Raw genomic sequence first — 23,704 nt, 5'->3', positions numbered from 1 at the left:
CCGTGCCTACCTAATCCAACTTCCAGCATTTGGGTCAAGGAATGAGGCTAGTTGAGTGTTCATTTGTAGCAATGCTTTGGAAATCCAAGAGTGTTTCTGGAAGAGCCTGCAGCTTTGCCCATTTTGAGGATACTGTAGGGGGAAGCCTTCTATAGGTTTGCTGAGGGAGGAAAGTGAATAAGCAACCCAGCACTGTCTGAAATAGCAGCGTGCCCGAGGACACCAATCTAGGAGTGTCAGAGCAAGCCCAGACATTTCTTGGGAGCTAAGGGATGTGTGTTGGCATGGAGGCTTCCAGCACTAGGAAGATGTGCTCGGCTCCCAGGATGGAGAAACTTATTCCCCAGGATGAAGCAGGGGAACATGTTAAACAAACACCCAGCACAGTGGGTAAGTGGGTGGGTGGATGAATGGATTGATGGATGGATGGATGGATAAATGGACAGATGGATGGATGCAGGATAGGTGAAAAGGTGGGTAGAGAGCTGGGTTCATAAACAGATGGGTAGATGAATGGATAATGGGATGGGTAGGTGAACAGATAGATGGATAGAGGGATAAATGGATGGATGGATGGATGCAGGATAGGTGAAAAGGTGGGTAGAGAGTTGGGTTCATAAACAGATGGGTAGATGAATGGATAATGGGATGGGTAGGTGAACAGATAGATGGATAGAGGGATAAATGGATGGATGGATGGATGCAGGATAGGTGAAAAGGTGGGTAGAGAGGTGAGTTCATAAACAAATGAGTAGATGGATAGATAGTGGGATGGGTAGGTAAATGGATAGATGGCTGGATGGATGGATAGATGTGGGACAGGTGAAAAGGTGGGTAGAGAGGTGAGTTCATAAATGGATGAGTAGATGGATAGATAGTGAGATGGGTAGGTAAATGGATGGATGGATGGATGGATGTAGGATGGGTGAAATGGGTGGGTAGAGAGGTGAGTTCATGAATGGATGGATGGCAGTCACTTATCAAAATGAGCTTAGTATAATATCTAAGAACACAGGCTTTGGAGCAAGATGATCTGGTTTAAATCCCCTGAAAAGCCTTTTAGCTTGTGTTCTTGAAGAAGTTGAGCCTCAGATGACTCATACAGCAAGGCGGAAGTTACAGCACCACCTCATAGGGTAGTCATGGGGAATATGCAAATACGTGTTTTTGCATTCCACAGTAAAGGTCACTTGATCTTGCATAGCCTCCTGTGACCACAAATCTTGGTGGTGTCTACAGACAGAATGTTTCCCCACCCTTCAGAATATGACCACTTAGGACAGTCAGTTTCTCCCTGGGAAGAAGAAAGTGCACCTACTTAGATTAGTCCTTTCCCGCATGGAAGGTGGCTACACATAGGCTGCCTGAGAAGCTGGGGGGTCGGCAAGGGCGCAGGGTCTAGATAGCTATTTGGAGCCACATTTGAGGGGGGCTTAGTTTTGTTCCGTCTAAGTTACTGGCGGTTTCAATCACAAAGTCACAAGTTGCTTTATGTGGGACATCGAGGCTACTGCTTCCACCTCGGGTCCCATCCACAAAGCCGCTGAGTGGCTTGACAACTATCTCCATTTAATTAACCCCACACCAATGATGAGCAATATTAACAGCAACATCTCTAAGAGCCTGGTACGTGGAGGGAACATTTGGCTCTAACTTTATCCCCATGACCCTGGGCAAGTCACCCAACTTTTCTGGGCGTTGGTGTCCCCGTCTGTAAAACAGATTAATAATAATAATAACAATGATAAATACCTGCAGGGTTGTTGGGAGAACTAAAAGGACTAAGACATGGGAAGAGGATCTTGAATACCACAAAGCACTGCAAGGAGATGGGGAGATGGCTTGTATATGCAACTTCAATTGACAGAAGTGCTTTAATATACATTATTTCACCCAGAGTTTAAGGCAAACAAACAAATAAGAAGTTTTTTCAGGTTCGGTAAAACAACTGCTTTTCCTGAAAGACCAGAATGCCCACAGGGAACTCAGAGGAAAGCTGGCTCCCAAGTACCCCACCACACGTAGATCTCCATCATCTCCCGGGACCTCAGCCCCTTCTGCACACCCCTCTGCAGATTTTCTGACCCTCTTCCCCTCTTCTCAGGGGCATCTCAAACAGAACCTGAATTCTCATTTGTTCTGTTGATAACAAAAGCCCAAGTCATTTAGGACATGATCTTGCATACGATTGCGACATTCTCTGTCTGGGAAATACTTTCTTCTTCTTAAGCTCTCTCAAACCCCCACTGCATCCTAACCCCTCGCTCCTGGCGAAAACAGAGAGTTAGTCCCCCTGGGCCTGGCAGCTCTATCTCCTGATGCACCCCCACCCTACCTGCAAAGACCACACGAAGCTCAGTCCTTTCAAGTAGAAACAATCATTAATTCCCTTCCCTTCTATTTGCACATATGAACAAATGCATGAATAATATTAGAAAATCTTGGGTGCACGCCCCCACCAACTTCTTTTTTCAAAGATAAGCAATGAGACGTTGAACTCTATTCCTTAGAGTTCAATCAACTCATTAATTAACATTTGCTGTCTGTTTGATCCCAGCCAATGTGAGATGCTGTTCTACGGCAGGTGGGGGCAGGAAAATTCTGATGCAATTAATACAGGTGCCCTGATGTCACCTTCTATGACTGTCTCATCAGGATTAATAATGGTGACAATCACCTTGATTTGGTACATGCTAAGCTCCAGGAACGGTGTTAATTACTTTAAGGTGTCAGGTTTCATCTTGATACCCAGCCTTTCAGCTGGACAGCATTTTCACCATGTGACAAGGGAAGAAACTGAGGCTCGGAGAAGGCAGGTGACTTTCCCTCGATCATACAGTCAGTAGGTGGTTAAACAAGATCTGAATTCAAGGTCGTCTGACTCTATGGACTAGTTCCTAGCCGCCTGGCCACATCTCGCCAGTGGGAAACCACCAGAACAGGGCAGTGCCCTGCAAAGTTACCAACCAGCAATAAAAGGAACAGGTACTAAAAGAGGTGGCTTCATGGAAGTCATTCAGTTAACGAGCCTTTAATGATCGTCAATGTGCAAGACACCGTGCGCAATGGGAAACCACACAGACCACCATCATGGCACTCACAGCCTAGCAGGGTTCACAGCCCTTAAAACAGTGAGCCTAAGTAATGTGTCATGACAAATTATGGAAAGTACTCCAATGGCCAAGAGGAAGGTGCTACGAGAAACAGTGGCAGAGGGGATGGGACGCTTCAAACCAAAATGGCCAGGAAGGTCACTCTGAGAAAATTTAAACTGGCAGCCAACTAGGCCTCCGGAGATAAGAACTGGACCAGAGAGGGACCCTTCCAGGCAGGGGAGGTTCTCTTGGAAGGGAGGCCCCTGCCTCCTAGCAAGCCAATAACATAACCACAGCAACAACACCTAACATGTATTCAGCGTTTACTAAGTACCTGACACTGCTGCACCTGGTCCCTATATATTAACTCATTTAATCTTCAAAATAACCCGACAAGGTAGGTGATTTCTTTTTTGTCAATGGAGGATAAAACTGAGGCACCCAGGGGTTAAGGACTTTGGCCAGGGTGCCAGGTAAGCATTGGAGAGCTAAGACTTGGTCCGACACATCTTGACTCCAAATCCCACACAGCATCATGTATACATCTCCCGCTCTGCACGGGAGGCTCAATCTGACCACGGCTGACAGTGTATCTGCGGCTTCAGACTCTTCCCCTCAATCCTGCCAAGTTCACTGAACATCCGTGGCATCTTCCCATGGTTTTGGGTTAGTCTCCTGAGTGTGACTCTCCCAGAGCCCCCAGTGTGCCATAAGGGCTACCTCCCCTCTGCTGCAAAACTCCATCGGTCCCAACAGAAACAGACTAATCATCACTCATATTCCCTCTCCCAGCTTCCCACCAAACCAAGACAGCGTATAAAATGACAATAGCTCCAGAACCCTAGATTACCAAAGATCTTCCAGACTCTTGAAATGCACCCCTCCCCAAAAGATGGCACTGGATTGAGAAACTCTGGGTTACTAGTAAATGTCTTGGCCTCTGAGAACAAAGAGTAAGGCCGAAAAAAAGCATAAAGGAAGTTGTCCGTGCCTGCTGTCTGCCCACACACACACCAGAGAGGCTGTCCCCACGCAGAAACATAGCTCATTGCCCCGTCCCCAGACCTCAAACCCCACATCCAGGAGGACCTTCCTGTCTGCATCCTTTCAACATCCCGGGACATCTCCCTTGGGGGTGAAAGGGTACAGGCACCCCCTCCTTATAACATGGGGTGTGAAGTCCCAGGGAAGGCTAAAGACAGGGTGAGTTCTGGGAGCAACATGGAATGGGCAGTTTGATGATCTAGGCAGAGGGGGAGGCAGCAGGGGAGGCTTTTCCCCCTCAGCCCTGCACAACTGCACAAGAGAAATGGCTGTCGCACCAAGAAATTTATGTAAACCAAGCTGGCTTCTGGGCGAGGGTCTGACTGGGAGACTCTAGCATCCAAGTGGGGAGGGGAGCCAACAGGAATTCCCACACCCACTCTGCTGGAAAACGCCGCCCCGACAGCCCTCTCTCTGCTCAAGAACACACACACAAAACTAGCAGATCATCACAGGACAGAGTTACAAAAATTTCTAAAACACGTAAGAGCATGATCCTAACTAAAAATCCTCAGTAAAATCATACCAGCGAAAAGTACTCCTGCACATTTTTGAATAGCATTTGTGGTGTATTTTCCAGGACTACAGAAAATGTGACCTATGTTTTTTAAAAGACAGAGAGAGAGAAAGAGACACATGATGAAATGAAACCAGTAGGTTGAGAAGGAAGCTGAAATGAGAAAGATTCATTTACATAAGAAAGGATATAAGGGAACCAAAGAAAAAAAACGCAAGCAAAGGAATAAAATTCCCATCAGAACCTTTCCTGGGCAGAATCAACATGCAGAAAATCGTATCAGTGATGTAGACAACACACTTGAAAAGCTCTCCAAGAGAGCAGGAGAAAAAGACACAGATTTCAAAGACGCATTAAAGGAAATGAGAATAGACATCTAAGAGGGTTAGGAGAGATCCGGGCAATATAAGTCCAACAGATAGAAAAAAGTCAAAATGGGATAGAAACGCTTATCAAGGTGTAAAAGAAGAAATCTCTATATCTTGAGTCTGAAGGTCAAAAGAAAAGATTTCAGTGATGGGGAAAGGAGAGGTTGAGAATATATCAGTTTTATTTCTAGCCTTTCAAAACTTCTTCACATCAAAACATTAAACTTGTAGGGCAATATACATAACTTAAACATTTGTACCTCCATAATATGCTGAAATAAAAAAAAAAAAAACTTCTACCCTCACACCCCAACCCTCCCCCATCCACAACGGTAAGTGCAAAAATCAGGCTGACTTCAGAATAATAAATGCCCAAACTACACGTGCGGAAGAAATAAATATTCCAAACTCAAGAATTCTGTAACCCAGGGTTCCTTCAGAAGGAAGGAGGATGATAGCTCATGTCTTAGAGAACAAAATATATATTATACATTTACAAAAATGACTCTGACAGGTACTTCAAAGAATAATTTTAAACCGAAACTTTTTTTTCTTATTTCAGCTCTTCATGGGGGTACAAAAGCTCAGGTTATATACATTGTCCGTGTCCCACCCATCCCCCTGAGTCAGAGCCTCAAGCATGCCCATTCTCCAGACAGTGCGCCTGGCATTCACCTTGTAGTCATACCTCCATCCCCTCCCCCCCCATCTCCCCGAGTCAGCACCTTCAAGCATGACCATTCCCCAGACGGTGCGCAACGCACTCATCATGTAGCACAAGAAGGTAGAGTAAGGATACATATTAGGACTAATGCTGAACAATGATACCAAATGAGTATCTAGAGTTATGTCTAAGTAATTACTGTAATTATGACAAAACTGAAAGCAAACATAAAAGGATTCTTAAGGGATGACTTGCATATGTAATGTAAAAATAGAAATCAAAAATATAATAATGTGATTTTTTTCAATGTCAAGTTTACATTCACAAGCGTTGGAAGTAGCCTTACATGAAGGAGAGGGGAAACTTAACTGCATTATTTTTGCATCCTATCACTGCAGAAGCGTATGTCTGTGTATACTGTTAAAACAATTATTTACCTTCAAGAAAGGAAAACATGCCCATAAAATGACATGAATGATCATAGCAATTTTATTCATAATAGAAAAAAACTGAAAAATGCAAACATTTTAACAGGTGAATAAATAAACTGTAGCATATTCATGCAAAGGAGTACTACTCAGTAATATAAAGAACTGGACTACTGACATGCACTGACAACATGGAGCAAATTCACAGGCATTGCACTGAATGAACAAAGCCAGACACAGAAGAGTATGGACCAGGCAAAACTCATCTACAGTGATGGAAGTCAGACCAGCGGTGGCTAGTGTGGGGGTGGAGGACGAGGTGGTGGAGAGAGGGACTGCAGAGCCCATGAGGAAACTTTCTGGGGGAATGGAAATGTTTTATAATTTGATTAGTGTGGTAGGATCTACATCTGTCAAAAGTCTCCTTTCCACTGAAAACGTGAGTTTCACTGTATGTAAATTATGCCTCAATGAAGTTGTCTGGAAAACATACATGAAACACACAGAAATAAGAAGAAGAAATAGACATTTGCAAATCAAAAGAGAAGATGGAAATAAGGTCCATGTTGCAAGAGATAGTTTTAAAAAAGGAAATAGTATTAAAGCATAAAAGAAGCCAAAAAGCATTAAACAAGGAAGCAGAAATGAGAGCAAATATATTATTTACCAAAAAAAAAAAAAGTCCTGTATGTGAATGCTTACAGTGGCTTTATTCATCATTTGTGAAAACTGGGAACAACCACAATAACAGATACACAAACTGAAGCACATCCATGTAAGAGAATACTACTCAGAAATAAAAGGGAACAAACTATTGGTTGGTGCAACAACATGACTGGATCTTAAATTCATTTGCTAAATGAAAGAAGTCGGACCCAAAAGGCTATATGTTTTAATTCTGTTTGTGTGATATTCCAGAAAAGGAAAGACTACAGGAATAGGGAACGCATGAGTGGGTGCCAGGGGCCAGGGGAGGGGAGATAATTACCGATCAGTTACACGAGGGAATCTCTAGGTGATGAAACTGCTCTGCATGGTACTGTGGGGGCAGATACATGACTCTGTACATCTGCCAAAAACCACAGAGCTACAGACCACAAAAAAAGTGACCTTTTCTGTATGCTTTGTTTTTTAATCAACCCAGATGTCAGGGGCTCCCCGGGTAGAATGTAGCCTGTGACAACTGAATCTTCCTTCATTTACAAATGTATGATACAGCCTAAATGCAAAGAGGGGGAAAAAGGAGCTGACCCATGGAACTACGGGAAATGATGTTTTAACTGGATAAAACAAAGGCAAAGGACAAAAAGAACTGTGCACAAACACTGTACTCTGGTTGGTATAAAGTTGTTCCTCCAAGGACAAAGAACATAGGAATGACCTTACATAGACAACTAAATTTGAGCCAGTAAGTAACTAAATTGCAGGCAATGGGAGACAGGTTTTCTCACTGCTGGATAAAAAAGCAACAAACAAGTTAAAGGGGAAGACTAGAATGAACGCTGGGTACTGGATTAGTCAGAGACATCAGTATGAACTCATGTTTATTTTAATATATTTAGACGTGTCGACACAGAAATAAGGGTACATGTATTCACAGGTTAATATACACACATACTATATCCCACATCTTTCCTCTGAGAGGGTAAAGCAGCAGGGATGCCCCAGGAGCAATGAACACATCCAGCATGTAGATCGTGCTGGATATCTATTCTAAATATCATTCTCCTTTAAAAAAAAAAAAAAAAAAAAAGCAAGGCTCCTTAGAGAAATGGCTAATTCTAGGGCTGGGACAGAAAATATATAAGATGAGCCTGGAGGATCTTGTAGTGCCAGAAAATAAGTGCTCAAAATAAATAAATAAATGAGCAAACCCACAATGATGGGGGTATATCAAAGCAGCCAACTGAAAGAGCCCCCAAGGGCCGAACAATCTGAATAACAAAATAAATAATGACAGTACTGTATTATAATCCGAAGAATAAAATAGACATGAGTCCATCTGATGTAAACAAATGAAACAATCAGGAGTTGGCAAACTATGACCTGCAGGCCAAGTCTGGCTGGACGTCTGCTTTTGGAAATAAAGTTTTACTAGGACACACCCGTGCCCATGCATTTATGTAATATCTGTGGCTGCTTTCACACTACAACAGTGGAGGTGAGTTGTCACACAGAGTGTGTGGCTCACAGATATTTCCTATCTGGCCCATTACAGAAAAAGTTTTCTGACCCTTATCAGTACAGAAAACCATCAAACCACAAAGACAAACAATAAAAGAGGAAGAAAGACATAAAGGATACACAAAACAATGATAAAGTAATTAACAAAATAACAAGAGTAAGTCTTCACCTATAAATAATAACCTTGGATGTAAATAGATTAAATTCCCCCTTTAAAAGACATAGACTGGCTGAATGGATACAAAATAAGACCCAACTATATGCTGCCTATAATAAAAATAACTTAATCTGTAAAACACAAACTGAAAGTGAAGGGATAGAAAAAGACATACCACACAAACACAAACCAAAATGAACAGGAGTAGCTATATTTGTATCAGATAAAATCGACTTTAAGTGAAAAACTGTGAAAAGAGAATGTCATTGTATTAATATAATGATAAAGGGATCAATGTGACAAAAGGAGACAACAATTGTAAATATATCTGCACCCAGTATGGGAGCATCCAGATATATAAAGCAAACATTACTAGATCTAAAAGGACAGATAGAACTCAATACATTAATAGTCGAGACTTCCACACCCCACTCTCAGCATTAGACAGGTCATCTGGAAAGAAACATCAGCTTTAAACTGCACTATAAACCAAATGGACCCAACAGGCATTTATAAAACATTCCATCCAACAGTTGAAGAATACACATTCTTCTCATCAGCACATGCAGCATTCTCCAGGACACACCATATGTCACACCACAAAACAAGTCTCAACAAATTTTTAAAAACTGAAATCACACCAAGTATCTTTTCTGACCACAATGAAATAAAACTAGAAACCAATAATAAGAACTTTGAAAACTGTAAAATTCATGGAAATTAAACATGCTCCTGAACAACCAATGGGTCAATGAAGAAACTGAAAAGAAAATTTAAAAATTTCTTGAGACACATGAAAATAGGAGCACAACATACCAAAACCATAGGATACAGCAAAAGTAGTACTAACAGGGACGTTAACAGAAATAAACGTCTATATCAAAAGAGTAGAAAGATTTCTAATAAACAACCTAATGATACACTTCAAGAAACTGGAAAAGCAAGAATAAATCAAATCCCAAATTAGTAGAAGAAAATAAATAATAAAGATTAGAGAAGAAATAAATGAAATGGAGAAATAAAAAAATACAAAACAGCAATAAAACAAAAAAGTTGTTTTCTTAGAAAGATAAATAAAATCAACAAACCATTAGTCAGATTAACCAAGAAAAAAGGAGAGAAGACCCAAATAAATAAAATCAGAAATAAAAAAGGATATATTACAATTGACACCACAGAAATACAAAGCATCATTAGAGACTTATGAACAACTACATGCCAACAAATTGGAAAATCTAAAGGAAATGGAGAAATTCATGGTCATATGTAACCTATCAAGACTGAAAATGGAACAAATAGAAAACCTGAATAGACCAATAGCAAGCAACAAGATTGAATAGTAATAAAAAAAAGTATTCCAACAATAAAAGCCTGGGACCAGATGTTTTTACTGCTGAATTCTACCAAACTTTTAAAAAAGAACTCTAACAATAATTCTTACCAAACTCTTGCCCCAAAACTGAAGAGGAGTATCCAGGCATGGTACCATGCACCTGTAGTCCCAGATATTTGGGAGGCTGAGGCAGGAAGATTACTTGATGCTAGGAGTTTGAGGTATGTATAGTGAGCTGTATTGCACCTGTGAATGGCCACTGCACTCTAGCTTGGGCAACACAGTGAGACCTTACCTCTAAAGATATAAATAAATAATTTAAAAAAAAATACTGAAGGGAAGAGAATTATTCCAAACTCATTCTATGGGGCCAGAACTACTCTGCTACCAAAACCAGACAAGGACACATCAAAAAAAGAAAGCTATAAGCCAATATCTGTGGTGAACATAGATGCAAAAGTGTTCAACAAAATCCTAGCAAACCATATCCAGCAACATATCAAACAGATTACAGACCATGATCAAGTGGGATTTATCCCAGTGATGCAAGGATGCTTCAACATACACAAATCAATAAATGTGATATATCATATCAACAGAATGAAAGACAAACTCCATATGATCATCTCAACAGATGGAGAAAAAGCATTTAATAAAATTCAATACCCCTTTATGATTAAAAACTCTCAACAAATTAGGTATAGCAGGAACATATCTCAACAAAGTAAAGGCTATCTATGACAAATCCACAGCCAACATCCTACTAAATGGGGAAAAGTTGAAAGCTTTCCCTCTAAGAGCTGTAACAAGACAAGGATGCCCATTTTGCTCTCATTCAACATAGTACTGTAAATCCTAGGCAGTGCAATTAGGCAAGAGAAAAAAAATAAGGGGCATCAAAATTGGAAAGGAAGAAGTTAAATTGTCCATGTTTGTGGATGACATGATCATACATAAGAAAACCTAGATTCCACCAAAAAAACTCTTAGAACTGATAAATGAATTCAGTAAAGTTTCAGGATACAAAATCAATCAGTAGCATTTCTATATGCCAATAACAAATTAGCTGAAAAAAATCAAGAAAGAAATACCATTTACAAAAGCTACCAAAAAAAAAAACAACCTAGGAATAAATTTAACCAAGAAAGTGAAAGATCTCTACAATGAAAACAATAAAACACTGATGAAAGAAATTGAAAGGCCGGGCGCGGTGGCTCACGCCTGTAATCCTAGCACTCTGTGAGGCCGAGGCGGGTGGATTGTTTGAGCTCAGGAGTTCAAGACCAGCCTGAGCAAGAGCGAGACCCCTTCTCTACTAAAAAAAAAATAGAAATTATCTGATACAAAAAGTTAGCTGGGCATGGTGGCGCATGCCTGTAGTCCCAGCTACTCGGGAGGCTGAGGCAGTAGGATCGCTTAAGTCCAGGAGTTTGAGGTTGCTGTGAGCTAGGCTGACGCCAGGGCACTCACTCTAGCCCGGGCAACAAAGCGAGACTCTGTCTCAAAGAAAAAAAAAAGAAGTTGAAGAGGAAACAAATGGAAAGACGTCCCATGTTCATGGATTGTAATATTAATACTGTTAGAATGACTGTACTACCCAAAGCAATCTACAGACCCTATCAAAATACCAATGACATTCTTCACAGAATTTCATTTTGAAAATCCTAAAATTCATATGGAACCACAAAAGATCCCAAACAGTCAAAGCAATTTGACTGAGCAAAAAGAACAAAGCTGAAGGCATCAAACTATCTGACTTCTAAATATACTATAAAACTATGGTAAACAAACAGCATGGTATTGGCATAAAAAAAATAGACCTATGGAACAGAATAGAGAACCTAGAAATAAATCCATGTATTTAGAGTCAACTGATTTTTGACAAAGGCCCCAGGAATATAAACTGGAAAAAGGATAGCCTCTTCAATAAATGGTGCTGGGAAAACTGTATATCTATGTGAAAAAGAATGATACTAGACCCCATCTCTCACCATATACAAAAAAATCAACTCAAGATGGTTTAAAGACATAAATGTAAGGCCCCAAATTATGAAACTACTAGAAAAAACACAGGGTAAATGCTTCAGGGTATTAGTGTGGGCATAGATTTTATGGCTAAGACCTCCAAAGCACAGGCAACAAAAGCAAAAATAGACAAATGAGATTATTATATCAAACTAACAACTTTATGCACAGTCAAATAGTCAACAGAGTGAAGAGACAATATGCACAATGAGAGAAAATATCTGCAAACTATTCATCCGACAAGGTATTGATACCCAGAACATACAAGGAGCTCAATGCAAGAGCAAAAAAGACAAATAATCCAATTAAAAAATGAGCACATGATCTGAACAGACATTTCTCAAAAGAAGACATAGAAATAGCCAACATGTATACGAAAAAATGCTCAGCATCACTAACCAGGAAAATGCAAATTAAAGCAACGATGAGCTATCATCTCACCCTAGTTAGAACAGCTATTATCAAAAAGACGAAAAATAACAAATGCTGACAAGGATGCAGAAAAAAAGAAACTCTTATACACTGTTGGTGGGAATGTAAATTAGTACAGCCACTACAGAAAGCCATATGGACATTCCTCAGAAAACTAAAAACAGAACTACCATATGATCCATCAATCCCACTAATGGGTGTGTGTCCAAAGGAAAGGAAATCAGTGTGTTGAGGATACATCTGCCCTCTCATATTCACTGCATCATTTATTCACAATAGCCGAGATATGGAATCAGCCTAGGTTTCCATCAACAAATGAATAAAATATGTGGTATATAGTCACAATGGAATACTATTCAGCCATAAAAAAGAACGAAATCCTGTCATTCGCAGCAACATGGATGAACCTGGAGGACATTATATTAAGTGACATAGGTTAGGCACAGAAAGATAAATATTAACACCACATGTTCCCACTCAAATGTGGAAGCTAAAAAAGGTGATCTCACAGAAGTGGAGAGTAGAATGATGGTTACTAGAGGCCAGGAAGAGTTGGTGGGAGGGAGGATAGGAAAGGCTGGTCAACACATACAAAATTACAGCTACAGAGGAGAAGTTCTAGTGTTCTGTATCTATAGCACTGTAGGGTGACTACAGTCAAAAATAATTTGTTGTATATTTTCAAATAGCGAGAAGAGAGCCGTTTGAATGTTCCCAACACAAAGAAATGATAAATGTTTGAGGTGACAGATGTGCTAATTACCCTGATTTGATCATCACACATTGCACACATGTATCAACATATCATATGATACCCCATGAATATGTACAATTATTAGATGTCCATTAAAACTTTTTCAAAAGCTGAAATTTATATGGAAAAGCAAAAGAACTAGAATAACCAAAACAATTTTGAAAAATAACAAAATCAGAGATGTTACAGTACCTCTGAAAAATTCTAGATGAATTAAAAAAGGGAAACAAAAACCTAAGAGTGTATCAAATACAAAAAATGCTTTTTAAGCCTTAAGAGTGGAGAAGGTCTCTGAAGAAAAAAATCCAATGCCTGTAAAGAAAAGAGTGACAAGTCGCACTAAAGGAAAATTATAATTTTTCATTTAATAAAAGACATCAAAAACAAAGCTAACTGACAAGTAACAGACCGAGAAAATATTCACATTGGCCACAAGAGAGTAATATCTACAACATATAAAGAATTTCAAAGCCAATTAAAAGTTTAAAAAGTAAAAATGGGCAAAGAACCAGAACAATAGAAATTCAAAGAAATAAAAATTGGCATAAACATGTTAAAAAGAGGGTCAAGCTCATTGCTAATCAGGGATATGAGAATTAAAACAGTGAGAGAGATTGGCAACAATTCAATAGGTTGGTAAGATCCTATGTTGGCAAGCATGCGAGGATAAGAAGAGCTACATGTGCTCTTAGCATACGTAAACTGCTGTACCCTTTAGCAAGGGTAATGTAACAGATATCTATGCAAATTAAAACGCATAACCTTCTCCCCACCCCCTCCCACACACAGTACACAGGGTCACATCATACTAGCCAGTGTTTAGCCAATGTCTCTGGCCAACAGTCAGGGAGCAGAAGATACGTGTCACCTCTGAGCAGAAATGTTAAATTTCCGGTTCTCTCTCTTCCCTGCTACAGTAACAGAGGAGGCCACGATTTGCACATGATGCAGCTATGAAAGAGTTAAGCATCCACCAGCAGCCAAGGCCTCTGAGGGACCAGGTGGGCAGAACACCCCACCAAACTGTGTTGGACACACAGCATGGGTGAAAAATAAACCCTTGCTGTGTTAGCCACTGGGGAAAAATCTGCAAAAACCCTGGACCTAGCAATTTGACTTGTGAGTATCCATCCTGATTGTACAACCGATTCTAATGGGAAAAAGAAATAAAGATGGATTCTAGGTAACCGTCTATCAAAGGAGAATGGCTGAATAAATCAAGAGAGAGCTCTATGTCTTGATGTATAGTATGATCCCATTTATGCTAAAATATGCATATGCAAATGAATAGATAAAGGCCCAGGATAATTCACTGTTAATTGTCTATAGCTACTGCCTAATTATTAACAACTGTTTGCTCTAAGGCAGGGAGTAGGTCTACAGGAAGAGGCAAAAGGAAGGTCTTTCACTTTTATTCAAGTTCTTCTGTATTGTTTAACTTTTTTCAATGAACACTTAATATCTGCATAATATCTGTGCCATTTTTAAATCAATAAAAATATTTTTAAAAGTAATACAATTCCTATATAAAAAAATGACCAACTAGCACATACAACAGGGAAAAGAAATGAGCATGTTCCAAAAAGCAAACAAAAAACATTAAACTGCAAATGTTAACTTTCACAAGAACTACTGGAAAACTGTAAGAAGACAAACCACAAAATTCTACTGAGATATTTGAAAAGGCTTAAATGAATGGGGCTATAAGTACCACGTTTCTGGATGAGAAATATTAATATATTAAAGATGTTGGTTTGCAACAAACTGATTGATAAATATAATGTAGTTACAATTAAAATCCCAGTGAGTCCATTTTCAGAACTTTACAAAATGATTCTCAAGTACCTCTGGGAGAATTAAACAAAAATAGCCAAAAGATTTTTGAAAAAGAATAATAAGGAGGCACTTGCACAATTATATAATAAAACATAATATAAAGCCACCACCACTGTGAGTGTAGTACTAGGACAGGAAAAATAAACCAACTGAGCAAGACAGAAAGCCTTAAAACATCCCTTAGTATGTTAGGAGATAAAATCTGTAACAAAATAGCATCAAAAATCAGTGCCAAATGGAAGAATTATTGGATAAGTAGAACTGGGAAAATTAAATAGAAATAGAGTGGGAAATAAACACTCATTTCACAATAGAGGGATGAGAGTTTCGGGGTTTTTTGAAAATTAATTCCAAGTGGTTCCAAGAGTCAGAAAGCCTATAAACACACACACACACACACACACACACACACACACACACACACAAACTATGAAAACCTAGAAGAAAACAAGAAAACACAGGTAGACAGCTATCTCATTTTTTGATGAAAGATACTGCACGTTCAAAAAGAACATTTCACTCTGAAAACACTATATAAAAATGGAAACAAAATTAAATTCCACCAGATAAAATAGAAAAAAAAATCAAGAAATATATAAAGATCTCAGGAATATCATTAAGAAAAGTACACAAGTGGACAAAGTACGTAAAGAAACTTTTTACAAATGGAACGTACAAATGGATATGAAATACAGAAAACACTTTATTTCACTAATGATCAGAAATGCAAACAAAAACTGGAATGATGTTCTGGTTTTTATCCATCAAATTAACAAAGTTTTTTATTTTTTAAATCAATAATGCTTAAAGCTGACAAAGGAATGGCGAGACAAGCCCTCTTGATGCACCAGTGCACAGTGGCACAACTTTCTGGAAAAGAATTTCACAACATATAGCCTTAAAGTGTCATAATCTTTGACCTAGTAATGTCTTTTAAAAAAAATCGGCAAAGCCTCATAGGTGTTTACTGCAGCATCACATGGAAATAGATTAAAACCTAAATCTCTAACAAACAGGTTAAAATGAAATATCCATGCTCTAAATACTATATCTACAAATAGCTTCTAATAATGTGGGAAAGTGATAAAATATTAAGTTAAAAATTGGTTTTCATAGTTTCAGGGAATCCTCGATTGCTCCAGTAACGGCACTCCACGAATCACACTGTTCTGTGCCCACACCCCTCTGCAACGCCACCTTGCCTCTCTGCCCACCAACGGGCGGATTGTATTTTCCAATCCTTGAATTTGGACAGGCCTTGTGACTTGCCTTCACCAACAGAATGTGGCAGAATGGCAGAAGTGACTTCATGCAACTTCAAAAGCTGGGCCCTAAGACATACTATCACCTTCTGATGTCACCTCTTTGGTTTGCTACCCTGAGACCACAAAATAAGGAAGCTTGTCTGGCCTATTGGAGGATGAGAGGACATGAAACACCCCAGCGCAGACACTAGAGGTGCCATGGTGAATAAAAGAAACTGTGGACCTTACTCTCATGGAGCACAGTCTAGTGGGAGAGAAAGATACTAATCAACAATGTCACCAATCAACCTATGATAACAAACTGAGATAAGTGGTCTAAACAAAAGGAACGAGGCTTCCTGGCGGTGCGTATTAAGGCACCTCTGAGGAAGGGACATTCTAGCTGAGAATGGAAGGAAGAGTTGCCATTGACTGGAACAGGGAGTGGAGGAGGGGCTCGGGGAGAAAGGAGTGCCAGTCAAAGGGAACAGAATGTGCAAAGGCTCTGAGCCAAGGAGGAGTGCCGTCAGTGCAAGGAACAGAACAAGGGGCCATGGGGCTGAAGCCAGGAGAGGGACAGGGTCTACTGAGAGATGAGACTAAGAGGCAGGCAGAAAACAGACCCTGCTGGTCTTCGTGGCACCTTAAGAAACCTGATCTCCTTCTCATGCTAACAGCAAAAGAAGCGGCTCAGGGCTGCAGCGGATGGAGGAGCTGGAGAAGGTTGGGGCTGGAGGCTCCCCTGGTCCCTGCTCCCCTTGCTCAGTGAGTTCCTCCTGGGCAGATACTCTGTCTCATTCATGGCCACATCCCAACAGCTCACCAGTGTCACGTCTATGCTAAGATCTGTGTGTGCTTGATTGGCTCCACCGTCTCTCTGAGATAGAGAGTCCTGATCTGAATGCCCACCAGGGCAGGAGGGAACACAGGACATCTGGGACCGGGGTGGCAATCAGTTTCCTCTGGCAGGGCGGCTGCCAACACCCTCCTTTCTGCCTCTTTCTGCCTCTGCAGCCTTCCTCAGGCAAGACCATCCCTGGGGGGTCAAGTGCTTGGAGAGAGGCTATGGAGGGGTGGGCATGAACCTTCCTGTCTTCACTCTGGCCAAAGGCCACTTCTGAAGAACTATGGGTGACAGTAGAGTCCTAATGACATCAGGACACAAACTCACTGACCCCCAGAACTTGCCAAGTCCTCTGCAAGAACCCACTGCATCCTTCTGGAGAGCCCACCTACTTTCTGGAGTGCTCTGGAAGGTTTGGCCCAGGAGTAGAAGGCACAATGATGGAAAGCACACAGGTGTCCCTGGCAGAATCTGTCCTCCCCATCCCAGCAGAGAGCTCTTTGCAGGGATTTGTGCATATTGTGACTATTTTCCATATTCCTTCTAGTAGAAATAGCAATATTATAATTCAGTGGTCAGCTAACTTTTTCTGTGAAGGCCCGGATGGTAAATATTTCAGGCTTTGCAGGCCATATATATAGTCTCTGCTACAACTACTCAACTCTGCCCTTATAGTAAGAACACAGCCATAGGCAACACAATACAAAGTGGGTGTGGCTGTGTTCCAATAAAACTTTATTTATAAAAACAGGCGATGAGCCAGACTTGGTCTGTAGCCATAGTTTGCCAATCCCCTACATTATAACCTCTCTACTCCATGGTTTATCTAGTCCTCCTCTTTTTCCCCCTGAACATCACAAAATCTTCCTTTGTTTATTTACTGGGGGAGAAAAGCATATATACTGTATGCTGGACACAGTGCTAGGCACTGGAGGGGTATAATCTGAACATCACAGATGTGGTCCATGTTCTCATGGAACTTAGCGCCCAGAGCAGAAGATGCCTCGTGCAAAAGTGCTCACTCTTCTCTACCTGTATCGTCCCCTCAGTGTTAACACATGACCCCCTGCCACCAACTTGATCACATGCCCACATCAAAAGCTATTAAAAATTCTATAAAATATTTTAAGAAGCATAAATTAATTACACCCACTGGTTGCCCCTTGGCTACAGGCCTATTAACCTCCCGAGAACTTCAAAGGTTTATGTAAAACGAGTTTCCCTCCACCCTCTCACGACAGTATGAACTCAAAAACAAGACGGCAAATCTGGACCCACCCTCTCAAGGCTGGTGGTTAAGGGTTCAAGCTCGGGAACAAGTCACACCTGAGCCAAAATCTGGGCTCCCCCCACGTGTGAGGCACATGAGACAACGATCCAGCCACTGTCACCTCTCTGAGCCCTGTTCTCTCATCTGGGAGACTGGGAACAATGATCACATTATTGCACGTTGCAGAGATCAAATGAGGTGACATTTATAAAGAATTCACTATTGAGCCTGGCTTCTTGTAAACAATTACTTATCAAAGAATTGCCAACCTAGCTGCTAGGGACAGCCCAGAGGAAACCATCCCCTCCTCCTACACAAAAGTAATTAGCAAGGGAGCCATAAATGCTCCACAAGTTTATAGAAAAGGTTGAGAAGAAGGTTGAATCAGAGACCACCTGGAACAAGGAAGACAATTAGAAGAAAACAAGGGGTAAAAGAGAGGCAGGTTTGGGGCTGCAGCCTTCCTGCCCACAAGCCAAGCCTGGGCAATCAAAAATCTTCATCACAGGGAGGCACACGAGAGGCCTCCGATTCATGGAGAACAAGGGTAGGTGTTGGAAGGCTTGGCCAAGGGACTCAGACCAATCACCCCTACAGCCTTATCTCCTTGTCCATAACAGAAAAGCCTTGAACGGAAGCAGAGGTTTTCCACCTGTGTTCTGGGAAGTCCTACAAATTGATGGAGGCATCACAGAAAGTCACCTTGGAGCAGTGGGGACCAAGAACACCCCATGTCCAACTCAACCAAGAGCCAGCCCCCTTGCATTGGGTGTAGCCATCAGGGTTCTGCTTGACATTTCACACTGATTTTATTTTCAGACAATAAAATAAATGTGAAAAAGCTTGAACAAGATGATCCCTGTTCAAGGATCCTTCTGGAAGGCACCTTCCTTCGGGTTCAATGATTTTAAATGCCCCGGTTGGGAAAGCAGCATCTACTAGGCCAGAACATGGAGCTTCTTCAGGTTGGCCCCACCAAACCCCAGATGCTTAGTGGTGTCATTCTGAGCAGTCAGTACGGTGCTTAAGTCACAATAATCCCTTGCTAGTTTTTAACAGAATTCGTGTTGTACAAAAAAATTCCTGTTTGTAACAGAACAGCCAAGTCCAGCATCCAGAGAGGCAGCCTCATACAGTTGGGGGAACACGGTTTATCCGAACCCCAGAGCAGAACTGTTCCATCACTACGTGCTGGGAAGATTCTAATAAGAGACCAGGAGTGCCTCTTAAACCACAAGTTTTTTTCTTTCCATTAGGGTGTTGGGTATCTGTGGCTAGGTTGCCTTAAGATTACCCAGAAGCAAGGCACGATGGCTTCTGTGCCAGCAGAAGGGCTCAGAGGACCAAACCCCGAGGGCTGGGGCAAAGATGACGCCCTTCCCTCCCTCGCATCCCATGGAAGGTTCTGGAAGATGTGAGGTCAGTGGGAAAACCCCAAAATGGGATGGAGGGAGAGGAGCAAACTCACATGTCCCCAACACAAATTGGAGACGTCGAATCAGCTGTCTTGGTCCAGCTCCCCCTGTCCCTGTTGAGGATGCCAACACCTCCTATTTTCAAGATGAGGCTCAAAAATACCTCTGGCAGGGAGAAAACTCAAGCTGTCCCACCTGCAGCATAGGGCATCGCTGTGCCCAGCAGACAATCAGTAAATATCAACTGGTAGTCACGATTCCTTTTGAAAATGAATAAATAAAGACATGGTTTGTTTTTTTTTTTTAACTTACAAATGGAAAGTACTAGAAGCTCATTTTAAAGAGCAGACAGGAATCCGATAATGATGGAATCTTTATTAAAAAGTGGGTGCAATCCTTATCGAAAACATTTTAAAATATAAAAATTGCTTATTATAAAGCAAAATGAGGCAATTACCTAACTACGTTCCTATGTTTAAACGCAAAGATAAAAATGTTCTTCTGCCAACACAGCTCCTGTTTGCAAATTGAACAGAAGCGTAAGGCGCCCGTCAAAGGAGAGGAAATACAAATAGGAAAGCACAGTCAGTACTGCTTTCACTTGTTTTGAAAACACAAATTTGTTCCAACACAATTGATGTATTAGGGAACAATCTGAGTGTAACACAGATTCTGCATCAGCCTGTGCATGATTTCGTCCATGAGAAACACGAGGCGAATGCAGAAAGCCACATCCAGCCGCACAGGGCCAAGCAGGACTGCACAAGACACACAACACACACACACACACTCACCTCAAACACCCACCAACTGCCTCGGTTCACCCAGTGTGTTTTGGGTCACACCCATACACAGCTTTCAGACAACTCTCTTGCCAGGCCAACTTTCAGTCTTTTTCAAGGTAAAATGCCATGTAGCATTTACAGATGTGCAAAACTATGCTACCTTCCTTTTTTTTTTTTTTTTACTGTGCCAATTTTGAATGTTGCATCCCAACCCTACTTTTTCCGTAAGCCCTGTGGTTTTTTTATTGCATGATTCTAAACAGCACAGTGATTTTGGGGGGCACATTCAAGTCACAATACTGCAGAACTTACTGCTAAATGGTCTTCCACGGTTTATTTAATTTTTAAAGGAAATACACACACTATAAATTGGTACTACCCTTGTGGCAGTCACATAACAATATTTACCAAGTTATGTCCATATCTTTGGACCAACTAATTCTAGGACACTTACTTTAAGGACATAAGAAAAAGGGAACAAGATGTGTGCATTAAGATGTTCACTGTGACATTGATGTGTGTGTTTGTGTGCATGTGTGTAAGTCACCAAACACTGTAATTACAGACTATGTAACTAAATAGTAAATGACTATAATATATTGTTCAGTGAAAAAGGAAATAAAAATGTATGTAAACTGATTAAAAGTACAAAAACAAACTTGGGAGGAGAACAATGATATTAATTATATTATCACGATGGGACTGAAGGTGATTTATTTTACATCTTGGGAAAATTTCTTAATTGGATAATACTGCTTACACATACGCACACAGCGAGCTGTGTTTAAATTTTTTTAAATGCTAAGTCACCAAGAGGGGATTTGAATATGCTAATTTTTGGTTTTGTAAAAAATCAGAAATAGCTCTTCACTGCGTAGCACACACCCAGTACACTATTTATTTTGAGATGTGAAGGAAGTCACTTGAAATTTTAGTTTCGTGAATACATATTTTTGCAACAGTGCAAATCTGAATGCTGAACTACGGCTGGTTATCTGCAGTTTGTCACTAAAGCTAATTTGCAGCCCCTCTGCGTGCTGTAAATACGGAAACAGGAGTCCCTTTGTGACACACAAAAGTGCAGGGCAAAACACACTCATAGAAAGTCAAGGTTTTGTGGATCGACTACAAACCGGACAGACTCGCGTGCCGACTGCGCTAATGGGTGAAAGCCAGGTGGGAAGGTTAGTTTCAAGCAGAGCTGTTACCGGGAAGACAACTTTCTGGACAAACCACATGGCCAACAGGAAGTGGGGCATTTTGCTGTTAGCACAAAAGGAACCACCCAACAGAGTCTGTGAAAAATACAAAGTCTGTATCTTGAACCATTGGTGTCAGAAGCTCTGAATCAGCCCAAACTCCCATGCAGAGAACCAGAGGTTTACAGCTCACATAGGTGCAGACCCACCTGCGTGCACACCTGGGAGGGGGGAAGGCTGAGATTGCTCTGAGTGCTTAATGGGAAGTCCTGTTTTCATTAGCATTTCTAGTTATTAAGAGAGTTGGCTTCTCCCATATGAGAAAGCTTTCTCCTCCTCTGAACACCTGGGATGCAGAATAGAAGACAGAGCTCAAGCTCTGGATCCTGACAGCCCTGGGATTTCATCTGAGCTACTTGCTGTGTGACCTTCAACAAGTTATTTACCTCTCTGAGCCTCCCTTTCCTCTTCAGAAATGTAGGGATAACAGTCTCTCTCAAGTGGTTGTTCTGAGGATTAGATGTTTTTAAAAAGCAACACACCTGCCTTAATAAGTACTCATTAAATTGGAAGCTTAGTATTTCAAGAGCCACTCCTACCACCTAACTTCCAAATGTAACCTCTTGCCTGACGTACCCAGGAAGAGCACCATGCCCTGGTTGACCACACTCAACATGGCACTGAGGAACAGAGACTCCAACAGGATCCTGAATTACCCAGTACCCAGCCAACAGCAGATAAGGCCCCTTAGCTTCACCCATCCTCACTGTCCAAGCCATAAGTATAGGGGATGATGAGGCTGGGAGGTAAGAGGAAGAACATTTTAAAAAGAAATCCAAACCACCGCTCATTATAATTCCACTGAATGTAATCAAATTTGTGTGTTTTAACATAATGTCCAAAAAGGCCCTCAAAAATAACCACTCCATCACCTGGAGACAGTGCATGAAGCCGCTGGTGTAATTAGCACTGCCCGGTGTCCTCTCTGTGCCCTTGCAAACCTCTCTGTGGTTCATTCGTCAGTGTCACAAGGAGTGCTGGTCTCTGGCTCCTCCACATGTCAGCTGGCCCCTCGCGTCTCCCTGTTGCCTCAGCACCAAAGCAAGACACTGAGTACTCGAGGGCATGAATGAGGTAGAAATGATCCCATCCCCAGCAGCAGCGTGTGAGAAGTGGGCGGCTGGAGGCAGCAGGAAGGAGGGCTCTGCAGGGCTGAGCAGGGTGCGTGGAAAGGAAAACCGCAACGCCCTCGAAAGGCACACACGGTAATGCGGCCCAGAGCTACAGGGCACAGCTCTGGGATGAACGGGAAATGGATGTCTAAAAGAAAATGCAATCGACAAGGGCTGTGTCCCAATTGCTACCAGACTTATCTTTCCCTTCATCTGATTTACATAAGATGTGTGGCTGGCTCTCGGTTTTAAATCCATTGGGTGTTGCATGCTCAGTAAAGTCCTAACCCAGGAGGGCACCAGCCTCCGTGGTAGCAAATGTGGACTTTCTGCCAATACGTAACAGAAGGGACAAGAGGAGGTGAGCCGCACAGATATCCAAAGCCAAGTGCACCCCAGGTCCAGGGTGTGGCTTCATTTACAGAGTGCTCAGCTGCAGACAAGAGCTGCTCCATGGCCCTCAGCAGCGGTACTTACTTGTACAAGAACAGCTCTTCAGCGACAGAGCATTCCTTGAGGGTAGGGCCTGTGATCTACTGAGCCACGTGGCTTCTCCTACTTCTCCTGCTCACAATGCCCCGTGCAATGTCCGGCACGCTGCAGGCACTCAATACGACAAACACTCGGATGGATGGACGGGTAGCGGGATGAAGTTCTGAGACAAGCTATGATGGGCTGTCAGTACAGTGCACTGGGGGAAGAAGTCCGAAATCATTCAGGCGGCTCAATCAGATTGTCATGTGCCATTTATAGACACACATCAAGAAGATGGGCAGCATTTTTTTCTTAAATCAAATGGCCATTCAGATGCACTGTAGCCACAGCCATGGGATACTATTCGGGATGTTCCATTTGCGTATTGAAGCTTAATCCAGAGCTCAAAAGATCCCTTGGAACCTTTGTCAAGCTTTGATCAGAGATTCAACTGTCATCTGGGG

General features: G+C 41.6%; 1 protein-coding gene across 1 annotated transcript in view; it reads right to left on the bottom strand.

Annotated features, from left to right (window-relative positions):
* Positions 1-23,704, bottom strand: part of CDYL2 (chromodomain Y like 2) — a 150,765-nt gene that overhangs the window by 58,473 nt on the left and 68,588 nt on the right. The gene's annotated exons all lie outside the window — the stretch shown is intronic.

The sequence above is a fragment of the Lemur catta genome, chromosome 20 (genome assembly GCF_020740605.2).
Source record: "Lemur catta isolate mLemCat1 chromosome 20, mLemCat1.pri, whole genome shotgun sequence".
Lineage (NCBI taxonomy): Eukaryota > Metazoa > Chordata > Mammalia > Primates > Lemuridae > Lemur > Lemur catta.
Note: the sequence above shows the minus strand (reverse complement) of the source record. Positions and strands in the feature narration are given on the sequence as shown.